Below are 13,016 nucleotides of genomic sequence, written 5' to 3'. Positions count from 1 at the left end.
TCTAAATTTGGCCCCCGAGTCAAAATAATCGCCCAGAATCTTGCTGTTTTAATGTTTTTTTTTGGGGTTAATTTTTTTTTTTATGTTTTAGTGTCTTATTATATATGGAAAAAACAGTAACAAGGTACCAAATCTTGCTGTTTTAATGGGTTTTTTGTTAGTTTTTTTTTTTTATGTTTTAGTGTCTTACTTCATATTTTGCTGTGTTTGTTGCATTTTTTTTGCATTTGGCTTGATTGTAAAATATGTTGATTGAGAGGGGGTGTGTTGTTCATATGTTCTCAATATTCAAGGTTTTATCGTTCGTGGAAAAAGATAAAATTCCATTCTGTTTTTAAGGCGGTCTGTCATAACATTTTTAGCATTCAATCAGATTTTATTGTGAGGTTTTGTATTAGTTTTCCTAAAAATAGATATACCGGCACCCAGACACATTTTTTTCTCAAAATTTGCCCCCCCGAGTCAAAATAATTGCCCAGAATCTGGCTGTTTTAATGTTGTTGTTTTTTTTGGTTAATTATTTTGATGTTTTAGTCTTACTGTATATGGAAAAACAGGACCAAAGTACCAAATCTTGCTGTTTCAATGTTTTTTGGATGTTTTAGTGTCTTACTGCATATGTAAAACAGGACCAAAGTACCAAATCTTGCTGTTTTAATGTTTTTTTTGTTAGTTTTTTTTTTATGTTTTAGTGTCTTACTGTATATGTAAAAATAGGACCAAAGTACCAACTCTTGCTGTTTTATTGTTTTTTATGTTTTAGTGTCTTACTGTATATGGAATTAACAGTACCAAAGTACCAAATCTTGCTTTTTTAATTTTTTTTTTATGTTTTAGTGTCTTACTGTATATGGAAAAACAGTACCAAAGTACCAAATCTTGCTGTTTTAATGTTTTTTTTGTTAGTTTTTTTTAATGTTTTAGTGTCTTACTGTATATGTAAAAATAGGACCAGAGTACCAACTCTTGCTGTTTTATTGTTTTTTATGTTTTAGTGTCTTACTGTATATGGAATTAACAGTACCAAAGTACCAAATCTTGCTTTTTTAATGTTTTTTTGATGTTTTAGTGCCTTACTGTATATGGAAAAACAGTACCAAAGTACCAAGTCTTGCTGTTTTAATGTTTCTTTTATTAGTTTTGTTGATGTTTTAGTGTCTTACTTCATATTTTGCTGTGTTTTTTGCATTTTTGTTGCATTTGGCCTGATTGTAAAATATGTGGATTGACAGCGAGTGTGACCTTCATATGTTGTCAATATTCAAGGTTTTATCGTTTATAGAAAAAGATACAATTCCATTCCGTTTTTAAGGCGGTCTGTCATAACATTTTAGCATTCAATCAGACTTTATTGTGAGGTTTTGTATCAGTTTTCCTAGAAATAGATAAACCGGCCCCAAGACACATTTTTTTTCTCTAAATTTGGCCCCCGAGTCAAAATAATCGCCCAGAATCTTGCTTTTTTAATGTTTTTTTGATGTTTTAGTGTCTTACTGTATATGGAAAAACAGTACCAAAGTACCAAATCTTGCTGTTTTAATGTTTCTTTTATTAGTTTTGTTGATGTTTTAGTGTCTTACTTCATATTTTGCTGTGTTTTTTGCATTTTTGTTGCATTTGTCTTGATTGTAAAATATGTGGATTTAGAGCGAGTGTGACCTTCATATGTTTTCACTATTCAAGTTTTTATCGTTTATAGAAAAGATACAATTCGATTCCGTTTTTTAGGCGGTCTGTCATAACATTTTTAGCATTCAATCAGACTTTATTGTGAGGTTTTGTATTAGTTTTCCTAAAAATAGATAAACCAGCCCCAGACACATTTTTTTCTAATTTTTTTCAGCCATCCTAGTCACTGCCGTTGTGTCCTTGAGCAAGACACTTTACCCACCTGCTCCCAGTGCCACCCACACTGCTTTAAATGTAACTTAGATATTGGGTTTCACTATGTAAAGCGCTTTGAGTCACTAGAGAAAGGCGCTATATAAATATAATTCACTTCATTTCACTTCACCGGCCCCCAGACATATTTTTTCTCGAAATTTGGCCCCCGAGTCAAAATATTTTCCCAGACCTGGTTTAGATCCTGGGTCAAATATGTGCTGTCATGCACGAGCCAATCATGTTGTGTCTCAGGAGATGATGACTCCAGGAATAAAAGTGAGGACGTCCATTTCCCAGGAGATAAATTGAAGAAGTAAAACAGTAATTCCATTGATGTTAGAAATGAGTTCATGGAAATGGCGACTGGATCAAAATGAGCTGAATTTTTTTTTTTTTCCCTCTGGGCCATTTCCAACAAAATGGCAGAGCGGCTTGTGCCTCCATAAGCATGCAGGATGCATCTGTCGGTGCCGTGCAGGAAGAAGGACACTAACTGGGCTCCCCTGAAGCCTGCTTAAGTACGAGGGCCATTATCGTGTTAGCATTTAAAGCAGGGGTGTCAAACTCGCTTTTTCTTTGAGGGCCAAGTCGCCCTCAGAGGGCCGATAAATACGTGAACGATATATTTTAAATTTGACTTTAAAAACTGGCAGCTCAGTCACCAGGATGCTGAAAGCACATAGTGCAAAGACTTTCTGCACAGTCAGTTGCTACGGAGCTCCAAACTTCATGTGACCTTCCAGTTTGAAGTGAACCCGCTTCCTCTTCCAACATGACTTTGCACAAAGCAAGGTTCATAAAGACATGGATGACAGAGTCTGGTGTGGATGAACTTGACTGGCCTGCACAGAGTCCTGACGACCTAAACTTGATAGAACAGTCAGTTGCTAGAGAGCTCCAAACTTCATGTGACCTTCCAGTTTGAAGTGAACCCCCTTCCTTTTCCAACACGACTGTGCACAAAGCAAGGCCCATAAAGACATGGATGACAGAGTCTGGTGTGGATGAACTTGACTGGCCTGCACAGAGTCCTGACGACCTAAACTTGATAGAACAGTCAGTTGCTACAGAGCTCCAAACTTCATGTGACCTTCCAATTTGAAGTGAACCCGCTTCCTTTTCCAACACGACTGTGCACAAAGCAAGGCCCATAAAGACATGGATAACAGAGTCTGGTGTGGATGAACTTGACTGGCCTGCACAGAGTCCTGACGACCTAAACTTGATAGAACAGTCAGTTGCTACAGAGCTCCAAACTTCATGTGACCTTCCAATTTGAAGTGAACCCGCTTCCTCTTCCAACACGACTGTGCACAAACTAAGGCCCATAAAGACATGGATGACAGAGTCTGGTGTGGATGAACTTGACTGGCCTGCACAGAGTCCTGACGACCTAAACTTGATAGAACAGTCAGTTGATAGAGAGCTCCAAATTTCATGTGACCTTCCAATTTGAAGTGAACCCGCTTCCTCTTCCAACATGACTGTGCACAAAGCAAGGCCCATAAAGACATGGATGACAGAGTCTGGTGTGGATGAACTTGACTGGCCTGCACAGAGTCCTGACGACCTAAACTTGATAGAACAGTCAGTTGATAGAGAGCTCCAAACTTCATGTGACCTTCCAATTAGCCCACGTACAGTAGGCAGAGAGCTTCATGGAACAAGTTTCCATGGCCGTGCAGCTGCATCTAAGCCATACATCACCAAGTCTAATGCAAAGTGTGCGATACAGTGGTTGCCACTGGATTGTAGAGCAGTGGCGATGCGTTCTCTGGAGTGATGAATCACGCTTTTCCATCTGGCAATCTGATGGACGAGTCTGGGTTTGGAGGTTGCCAGGAGAACGCTACATTTCGGACTGCCTTGTTCCGAGTGTGAAGTTTGGTGGAGGAGGAATTATGGTGGGGGGTTGTTTTTCAGGGTTTGGGCTTGGTCGCTGGCGGCATACTGTAGCTCGGTTGGTAGAGCGGCTGTGCCAGCAACTTGAGGGTTACAGGTTCGATCCCCCGCTTCCGCCATCCTAGACACTGCCGTTGTGTCCTTGGGCAAGACACTTTACCCACCTGCTCCCAGTGCCACCCACAGTGGTTTAAATGTAACTTAGATATTGGGTTTCACTATGTAAAGCGCTTTGAGTCACTAGAGAAAAAGCGCTATATAATTGTAATTCACTTCACTTTAGTTCCAGTGAAAGGAACTTTGAATGCTCCAGGATACCAACACATTTTGCACAATTCCATGCTTCCAACCTTGTGGGATCAGTTTGAAGTGAACGCCCTTTCTCTTCCAAAATGACTGTGCACAAAGCAAGGTCCATAAAGACATGGATGATAGAGTCTGGTGTGGATGAATTTGACTGGCCTGCACAGAGTCCTGACCTGAACCCGATAGAACACCTTTTGGGATGAATTCAAAACATAGAGCCAGGCCTTCTCAACCAACATCTTTGTGTGACAGCGATTTCTGATTTGATTGGAGAAGTTTGCTGAGAAGGACCGAGAAAGCGACGATTTCCACATTAATTTGAGCGAGGATGAAAGATTTGTGGATGAGGAAAGTGAGAGTGAAGGACTAGAAAAAACTAAAAAAGACAGGGCAATGGGAGCGATTCAGATGTTATTAGACACATTTATTAGGATAATTCTGGAAAATCCCTTATCTGCTTAGTGTTTTAGTGACATTATACAGGTGCTGGTCATATTATTAGAATATCATGAAAAAGTTGATTTATTTCATTAATTCCATTTAGAAAGTCGAACTTATAGAATGTATACACTAATTCCAAACAGACTGATACATTTCAAGTGTTTTTTGCCAAAAAGGAGATGATTATAGCTGACAACCAATGAAAACCCTAAATTCAACATCTCAGAAAATTAGAATATGGTGAAAAGGTCAGATATTAAAGACACCTGGTGCCACACTCTAATTAGCTAACTAACTCAAAACACCTGGAAAAGCCTTTAAATGGTCTCTCGTTTTGATTCTGTATGACACACAATCATGGGGAAGACTGCTTACTTGACAACTGTCCAAAATATGACCATTGATACTTTAAAGAAGGAGGGCAAGACACAAAAGGTCATTGCCAAAGAGGTTGGATGTTCCCAGAGCTCTGTGTCCAAGCACATTAATAGAGGACAAAGATGTGGTAGAAAAAAAGTGTACAAGCAAGAGGGATAACCGCGCCCTGGAGAGGATTGTCAAACAAAACCCATTCAAAAATGTGGGAGAGATCCACAAAGAGTGGACTGCAGCTGGAGTCGGTGCTTCAAGAACCACCACGCACTGACGTATGCAAGATATGGGCTTCAGCTGTCGCATTCCTTGTGAAAAGCCATTCTTGAATAAGAGACAACGTCAAAAGCGTCTCGCCTGGGCTCAAGACAAAAAGGACTGGACTGCTGCTGAGTGGTCCAAAGTTATGTTTTCAGATGAAAGTAAAATTTGTATCTCCTTTGGAAATCAAGGTCCCAGAGTCTGGAGGAAGACAGGAGAGGCACAGAATCCATGTTGCCTGAAGTCCAGTGTCAAATTTCCACAAGTGTTGGTCCACTGTGTTTCCTGAGGTCTAGGGTCAAAGCAGCAGTCTACCAGGAAGTTTTAGAACACTTTATGCTGCCTGCCGCAGACCAGTTTTATGGAGGTGAAGATTTCATTTTCCAACATGACTTGGCCCCTGCACACAGTGCCAAATCTACCAGTACCTGGTTTAAGGACCATGGTATCCCTGTTCTTGATTGGCCTGCAAACTCACCTGACCTTAACCCCATAGAAAAGCTATGTATTGTGAAGCGGAAGATGCCAGATGCCAGACCCAACAATGCTGAAGGGCTGAAGGCCACTATTAAAGCAAGCTGGGCTCTCATAACACCTGAGGGTGCAACAGACTGGTCGACTTTATGCCACGCCGTATTGCTGCAGCAATTCAGGCAAAAGGAGGAGCAACTAAGTATTGATTGCCGTACATGCTGAGACTTTCCATGTTCATACTTTTCAGTTGGCCCACATTTCTAAAAAATATGTTTTGGTACTAGTAGTAACTAATATTCAAATTTTCTGGGATACTGAATTTGGGATTTTCAGTAATTGTCAGTACTAATCATCAACATTTAAAGAAATAAACATTTCAAATATATCACTATGTGTGTTATGAATTGATATAATATGTAAGTTTCACGTTCTGAATATAATTACTGAAATAGATCAACGTTTTCATGATATTCTAATAATATGAACAGCACCTGTATAGTCGTACCTGAAAGTCGGAGGGGTGTGGTGACCGCCAGTGTCTCTGAGGGAAGCCACAATTTTCAATGAGGCGAAGCGAAGGCAGCCGTTGGGGCTGGGCTGAGATTTATTTTTTTTCCCCTCCTCAAAGGTGGAAGCATCCCACGTTCGGGGGCGGCCGGTCGGAGGAGGCAAGAGAGTCCGCAGCTGCCTGTTTGACAGGTGCACGAGGAACGACGCAAGCTCTGCTCATGTCTACGGTAAGAGCCGACCTGTTACCACAATTTTTTCACCAAAACCTGCCGGTTGACATGTGGTAGAGAACCAGGTTCGCTTGACCGATCTGTTCCATAGTAAAGCTTCACCTTCGGGAATGTAAACAAGGAAACACCGGCTGTGTTTGTGTGGCTAAAGCCGACCACAATACACCGCTTCCCACCTACATCTTTCTTCTTTGACGTCTCCATTATTAAAGGAACAAATTGCAAAATATTCAGCAACACAGATGTCCAGAATACTGTGTAGTTATGCGATTAAAGCAGACGACTTATAGCTGGGATCGGGCTGGAAAAAAAATGTCGCTATTGCAATTTATTAAACTAAAAAGGCCGTATTGGCATGTGTTGCAATGTTAATATTTCATCATTGATATATAAACTATCAGACTGCGTGGTCGCTAGTAGTGGCTTTCAGTAAACCTTTATAGAAAGACTTCTCCAAGCCCCGTCGTGGTTGTCTAAGCAAGTTGGCAGCGATGTAGTCCCAACAGTCTCCATTGTTGTGGGCTTCTTATGTAAGAAGCGTCATCCTCATTATCTCATCCTGTGCAAACAAGGGGGCTCCGATTCTAAATTAGCCTCTTTTGTATGTTGAGCTGTGTCTGAGAGATTGCAACACAAAAGACAAAATTTGGTGTAAAGACTCGTGTAAACCTTTGATCTGCTTTGGCCGCCTGATTTCTGGTGTCTGTATTTTTAGAACCGGCAAGGATGCTCGGGTTTTTTGGCCCTCGATTTGTTTTAGCAGGACGATGGCAGGAGGTTTGCTTGAGAAGGATGGTGACCACTAATAATAATTACCAGTGACCACCAATAATAATTACTAGTGACCACCAATAATAATTACCAGTGACCACCAATAATAATTACCAGTGACCACCAATAATAATTACCAGTGACCACCAATAATAATTACCAGTGACCACCAATAATAATTACCAGTGACCACCAATAATAATTACCAGTGACCACCAATAATAATTACCAGTGACCACCAATAATAATTACCAGTGACCACCAATAATAATTACTAGTGACCACCATTAATTACCAGTGACCACCAATAATAATTACCAGTGACCACCAATAATAATTACTAGTGACCACCATTACTTACCAGTGACCACCAATAATAATTACCAGTGACCACCAATAACAATTACTAGTGAACACCAATAATAATTACTAGTGACCACCAATAATAATTACTGGTGAACACCAATAATAATTACCAGTGACCACCAATAATAATTACTAGTGAACACCAATAATAATTACCAGTGACCACCAATAATAATTACCAGTGACCACCAATAATAATTACTAGTGAACACCAATAATAATTACCAGTGACCACCAATAATAATTACTAGTGACCACCATTAATTACCAGTGACCACCAATAATAATTACCAGTGACCACCAATAATAATTACTAGTGAACACCAATAATAATTACCAGTGAACACCAATAATAATTACCAGTGACCACCAATAATAATTACTAGTGAACACCAATAATAATTACTAGTGACCACCATTAATTACCAGTGACCACCAATAATAATTACCAGTGACCACCAATGATAATTACTAGTGAACACCAATAATAATTACCAGTGACCACCAATAATAATTACTAGTGAACACCAATAATAATTACCAGTGACCACCAATAATAATTACTAGTGAACACCAATAATAATTACCAGTGACCACCAATAATAATTACTAGTGACCACCATTAATTACCAGTGACCACCAATAATAATTACTAGTGAACACCAATAATAATTACCAGTGACCACCAATAATAATTACTAGTGACCACCAATAATAATTACTAGTGACCACCATTAATTACCAGTGACCACCAATAATAATTACCAGTGACCACCAATGATAATTACTAGTGAACACCAATAATAATTACCAGTGACCACCAATAATAATTACTAGTGAACACCAATAATAATTACCAGTGACCACCAATAATAATTACTAGTGAACACCAATAATAATTACCAGTGACCACCAATAATAATTACTAGTGAACACCAATAATAATTACCAGTGACCACCAATAATAATTACTAGTGACCACCATAATTACCAGTGACCACCAATAATAATTACCAGTGACCACCAATAATAATTACTAGTGAACACCATTAATAATTACTAGTGAACACCAATAATAATTACTAGTGACCACCAATGATAATTACCAGTGACCACCATTAATAATTACTAGTGAACACCAATAATAATTACTGGTGACCACTAATAATAATTACCAGTGACCACCAATAATAATTACCAGTGACCACCAATAATAATTACTAGTGACCACCATTAATTACCAGTGACCACCAATAATAATTACCAGTGACCACCAATAATAATTACTAGTGACCACCATTAATTACCAGTGACCACCAATAATAATTACCAGTGACCACCAATAATAATTACCAGTGAACACCATTAATAATTACTAGTGAACACCAATAATAATTACTAGTGACCACCAATGTTAATTACCAGTGACCACCAATAATAATTACTAGTGACCACCAATGATAATTACCAGTGACCACCAATAATAATTACCAGTGACCACCATTAATTACCAGTGAGCACCAATGATAATTACCAGTGACCACCAATAATAATTACCAGTGACCACCAATAATAATTACCAGTGACCACCAATAATAATTACCAGTGACCACCAATAATAATTACCAGTGACCACCAATAATAATTACCGGTGACCCCAATAATAATTACCAGTGACCACCAATGATAATTACCAGTTACCACCAATGATAATTCCCAGTAACTACCAATGATAATTACCAGTGACCACCAATAATAATTATCAGTGACCACCAATAATAATTACTAGTGACCCCCAATAATAATTACCAGTGACCACCAATAATAATTACCAGTAACCACCAATAATAATTACCAGTAACCACCAATAATAATTACCAGTGACCACCAATAATAATTACTAGTGACCACCATTAATTACCAGTGACCACCAATAATAATTACCAGTGACCACCAATAATAATTACCAGTGAACACCATTAATAATTACTAGTGAACACCAATAATAATTACTAGTGACCACCAATGATAATTACCAGTGACCACCAATAATAATTACTAGTGACCACCAATGATAATTACCAGTGACCACCAATAATAATTACCAGTGACCACCATTAATTACCAGTGAGCACCAATGATAATTACCAGTGACCACCAATAATAATTACCAGTGACCACCAATAATAATTACCAGTGACCACCAATAATAATTACCAGTGACCACCAATAATAATTACCAGTGACCACCAATAATAATTACCGGTGACCACAATAATAATTACCAGTGACCACCAATGATAATTACCAGTTACCACCAATGATAATTCCCAGTAACTACCAATGATAATTACCAGTGACCACCAATAATAATTACCAGTGACCACCAATAATAATTATCAGTGACCACCAATAATAATTACTAGTGACCCCCAATAATAATTACCAGTGACCACCAATAATAATTACCAGTAACCACCAATAATAATTACCAGTAACCACCAATAATAATTACCAATGACCATCAATAATAATTACCAGTGACCACCATAAATGAATACCAGTGACCACCAATAATAATAATTAGGTGGTATAGTACTGAATTAAAGTTAAAGTACCAATTATCGTCACACACACACTAGGTGTGGCAAAATTACCCTCTGCATTTGACCCATCACCCTTGATCACCCCCTGGAAGGTGAGGGGAGCAGTGAGCAGCAGCGGTGGCCACGCCCGGGAATCATTTTTGCTTATTCAACCCCCAATTCCAACCCTTGATGCTGAGTGCCAAGCAGGGAGGTAAGGGGTCCCATTTTTCTAGTCTTTGGTATGACTCAGCAGGGGTTTGAACTCACAACCTACCGATCTCAGGACGGACTCTAAACCACGAGGTCACTGAGTAGGTAGTAGAATACGTTCTGCATGGCATTACTTTCTAGAGGTGGTATAGTACTGAATACGTTCTACATGACATGACTGGTACTTTTTTAAGGGTGGTATAGTACCGAATAGGATACATTATTATTAGTTTCGCAGAGTAATACTAATACCGGGATACCCTACATTCTAGTCATTCTCCTTCTGAGTGTCTTGGTTATTTGTGGCTTCAACAAATGAAATGTGGGCCATGGACTTATAGTCTCTCACGTCATTCTTGTCTGGCAGCCTCGGGCATGGAAGTGTTGTTCGGAGAAGGATTGTCACATCACATCGGACTACGTGACATCCTTAAAGGGAGACGGAGAAGCGAGGATGACTAATGCGCCCACCGGCTCCGTCACTCAAAGGCACGCGGACCTTCCACACATCGCTTCTTGCAAACGGAACTCCGATCACACCTCAGCGGATCCATATCGGGATTTTTTGGGCCTCAAGACAAGGTGAGGAAAAGCCGTAAGACAGAGCCGAGGACTCGTAAAAGAAAAAAAAATCAGGCGTTATTGACGGGCTGCGACACATCAAGGAGACGTCGATTCGCCGTAGGGGGAGGAGGGGGAGAGATAAAAAAAAAATAAAAAAAATAAAACCTAAAACAGCCTCTAGACCAGCGGTCGGCAACCTTTTTGGCTGAGAGAGCCGTGAAAGCCAAATATTTAGGGACCGAATGTCCCTTTGTGACAGAGGACCCTATTGAATTTCTAGCGTTTTATTCTTTCTTTCTTATTATTCCGCAGCTTTGAGCTGTAATTTGACCCCCTTAACATGCTTCGAAACTCACCAAATTTGACACACACATCAGGGCTGGTGAACATTGCGAATTAATAAAAAAAAACCTAATCCGAAATCTAGAAATTGCGCTCTAGCGCCCCCTAGGAAGAAAACACAGACAAAAAGGCTTGTAACTTCCAGTAGTAATGTCGTAGCAACATGAAACAAAAACCTCTATGTAGGTCTCACTAAGGCCTAGATTTCATATCTTGACAACTCCCAGCAAAAATCAACAGGAAGTTTGTAATTCCCCCTTCAAAACAAAAGTGTTGTAAAAACACTCACCTTTGCCTCTTTGAGCTGTAATTTGACCCCCTTAACATGCTTCAAAACTCACCAAACTGGACACACACATCAGGACTGGAGAAAATTGCAATCTAATAAAAAACCTAACCCCCAAACTCAAAATTGCGCTATAGCGCCCCGTAGGAATAAAACAGACAAAACTGCTCCTAGGAAGAAAACACAGCCAACACTGCCCGTAACTTCCAGTAGGAATGTCGTAGCAACATGAAACTAAAACCTCTATGTAGGTCTCACTTAGGCCTAGGTTTCATATATTGACAACTCCCAGTCATCAGTGGGTAAATTTGTGTGTGAATGTGGAAATAGTGTCAACAGTAAGTTTGCAATTCCCCCTTCAAAACAAAAGTGTTGTAAAAACACTCACCTTTGCCTCTTTGAGCTGTAATTTGACCCCCTAAACATGCTTCAAAACTCACCAAACTGGACACACACATCAGGACTGGCGAAAATTGCGATCTAATCAAAAAAATCTAACCCCAAAACTCAGAATTGCGCTCTAGCGCCCCCTAGGAAGAAAACACAGACAAAACGGCCTGTAACTTCCAGTAGGAATGTCGTAGCAACATGAAACACAAACCTCTATGTAGGTCTCACTTAGGCCTAGATTTAAAATGTTGACAACTCCCAGCAAAAATCAACAGGAAGTTTGCAATTCCCCCTTCAAAACAAAAGTGTTGTAAAAACACTTTTTGAGCTGTAATTTGACCCCCTTAACATGCTTCAAAACTCACCAAACTGGACACACACATCAGGACTGGCGAAAATTGCAATTTAATAAAAAAACCTAACCCCAAAACTCAAAATTGCGCTATAGCGCCCCGTAGGAATAAAATAGACAAAACTGCTCCTAGGAAGAAAACACAGACAAAACTGCCTGTACCTTACAGTAGGAATGTCGTAGAGACATGAAACAAAACCTCTATGTAGGTCTCACTTAGACCTAGATTTCATATATTGAGAACTCCCAGTCATCAGTGGGTAAATTTGTGTGTGAATGTGGAAATAGTGTCAACAGTAAGTTTGCAATTCCCCCTTCAAAACAAAAGTGTTGTAAAAACACTCACCTTTGCCTCTTTGAGCTGTAATTTGACCCCCTTAACATACTTTGAAACTCACCAAATTTGACACACACATCAGGACTGGCGAACATTGCGAATTAATAAAAAAAAACCTAACCCCAAATCTAAAAATTGCGCTCCGGCGCCCCCTAGGAAGAAAACACAGACAAAACGGCCTGTAACTTCCAGTAGGAATGTCGTAGCAACATGAAACAAAAACCTCTATGTAGGTCTCACTTAGACCTAGGTTTCATATATTGACAACTACCAGCAAGAATCAACAGGAAGCTTGCAATTCCCCCTTTAAAACAAAAGTTTTGTAAAAACACTCACCTTTGCCTCTTTGAGCTGTAATTTGACCCCCTTAACATGCTTCGAAACTCACCAAATTTGACACACACATCAGGACTGTCAAACATTGCGAATT

At 39.4% G+C, this 13,016-nt stretch overlaps 1 protein-coding gene across 1 annotated transcript in view; it reads right to left on the bottom strand.

The window, feature by feature from the left end:
- Positions 1–13,016, bottom strand: part of marchf4b (membrane associated ring-CH-type finger 4b) — a 62,934-nt gene that overhangs the window by 28,501 nt on the left and 21,417 nt on the right. The window lies entirely within an intron of this gene.

The sequence above is a fragment of the Nerophis ophidion genome, linkage group LG19, assembly GCF_033978795.1.
Source record: "Nerophis ophidion isolate RoL-2023_Sa linkage group LG19, RoL_Noph_v1.0, whole genome shotgun sequence".
Lineage (NCBI taxonomy): Eukaryota > Metazoa > Chordata > Actinopteri > Syngnathiformes > Syngnathidae > Nerophis > Nerophis ophidion.
Note: the sequence above shows the minus strand (reverse complement) of the source record. Positions and strands in the feature narration are given on the sequence as shown.